Genomic DNA, 1,991 nt, shown 5'->3' on the forward strand with positions numbered 1-1,991 from the left:
AAAAAAAAAAAAAAATTCTATCTACCATGCTAGAGAGGTGGCTCAACGGCTAAGAATGTATCCTGCTCTTTCAGAGGATCCAAATTCAGTTCCTAGCACCCCGGTAGGCACCCCATAGCCGTGACTCCGCTCCAATGAGTCCAGTGCCCTGTTCAGGCCTCGCTGGGCATTGTGCTCACCTACACACAAGCATACACAATGCACATAATTGAGAAAATTCAAAACACTGGGAGCTGAAGAGTTGATTCAGTGGTTCGGAGTGTTCTTGCAAAGACTCCACATTCTGTGCCTGGCACCCACATAGTGGCTAACAATTGTCTGTAACTTTATTTCTGGAGGATCCAGCATCCTCTTCTAGCCTCCGCACCAGGCATGCATGTGGTATGTGTATATACATACAAGCAAAACACTCGCACATATGAAATAGCATGAATTTTTTTTAAAAATTCTTTATAAAGAAAACAAAACTGACATTTTCTATCCACCAATCAGTTTTTAGGCCATAGGCAAATTGTTTGGGTTTGTTTGTTTGTTTTTAAACTGTTGAGTCATATTAAAATTCAAGGAAATAAAAAGATAATTTAACAAAGGCAGGTGGATCTCTGTGAGTTTGAGGCCAGCCTGGTCTACAAGAGCTAGTTCCAGGACAGGAACCAAAAGCTACAGAGAAACCCTGTCTCGAAAAATCAAAAAAAAAAAAAAAAAAAAAAGATAATTTAATCCAATTCATTCTTAACATTTTCATAGTAACTACTAAAACTATATAGCTTAGAAATTATACTCATATAATTGAAAAAGTCAAATTTATAAACTTTTATATAGCTTATCAGTTTTCAGACCAGTCAGTGTTTTTGTTTCAGATTTGAATTAAGAAAGTATTTCAAAATTCAGTAACATATCAAGAACAATATATTTTTTCTCCTATTTTGTTTTCTTATAAATGTTAAAAGAGCTTAATAAAAACTTAAAATTGAATAGAGTGCATGTTGGTCCACATCTATAATTTCAGCATTCTGAAGGTATAAGCAAGGCCAGCCTGGGCTTTAAAAAACCCTCTCTCCAAAATCAAAACAAAATAGCCATAGGATAGGATTGGAATGTAGTGCAGTGATTGCAAGGACTTGTGTTTAACCTCCTGTACGGAAAATACCAAAAACAAATATCTACAATAATTAAGTTAGGAGTTAAATGAAAAGAATGTTGGACTTAAATCAAATCTAGGTTAGAGATACTTTGTCTTTGAACTTTGGCCTAGAGTATCTAAATTGAGAATAATTTTTACATCAATACTATAAAGAAATAATGTACAAAAACACTTAGGAATTACTTTATGTAAAGCATTGCTAATAAATATTTAAGTATTTTGTTTGTTCTGATTTCTTGTGGCAGGATCTCATGTAATCCAGGCTAGTTTTGATCTGGCTTCATAGCTGAGGGTGACCTTAAGCTCTTAGTTCCTCTGTCCCCACCTTTCAAGTGCTCAGAGCATGGGCGTGTGCCGACATGCCAGCTGCCTGTCAGTTTTGTTGTTGTTTTTATTAGGAATTGAACACAAGACTTTAGGCATGGTGTGACAGTCTCTATATTTTGTTTTTAATTTTTGTGCTGTCAAAAGCTGTAGGAGAGTGGAAGGTGACATATTATTTACTTTATCATTAAATAATAGAAATATATCATTTCTAAATAATAGAAGTATATCAGCTTATAATAGGAGGGAGAAGCTTAGAAATGACAGAAGAATAGACTAAATCTGATACTTCAGGTACATGTGAGGGGTTAAGATGGACTTGCTCGCCCCTTTTACTTCAGGTACATGTGAGGGGTTAAGATGGACTTGCTCGCCCCTTTTACTTAGTATTTATGTTTTGCTTGGTTTAAAACCTTCCATTTGGCCAGGCGGTGGTGGTGCATGCCTTTAATCCCAGCACTCTGGAGGCAGAGGCAGGCGGATCTCTGTGAGTTCAAGGCCAGCCTGGTCTACAAGAGCTAGT

General features: G+C 36.5%; 1 protein-coding gene across 8 annotated transcripts in view; it reads left to right on the forward strand.

Moving 5' to 3' along the window:
• The window catches only part of Ralgapa1 (Ral GTPase activating protein catalytic alpha subunit 1), a 233,890-nt gene that overhangs the window by 153,450 nt on the left and 78,449 nt on the right, over nt 1–1,991 (forward strand). The window lies entirely within an intron of this gene.

The sequence above is a fragment of the Microtus ochrogaster genome, chromosome 1 (assembly GCF_000317375.1).
Source record: "Microtus ochrogaster isolate Prairie Vole_2 chromosome 1, MicOch1.0, whole genome shotgun sequence".
NCBI classification, from domain to species: Eukaryota; Metazoa; Chordata; class Mammalia; order Rodentia; family Cricetidae; genus Microtus; species Microtus ochrogaster.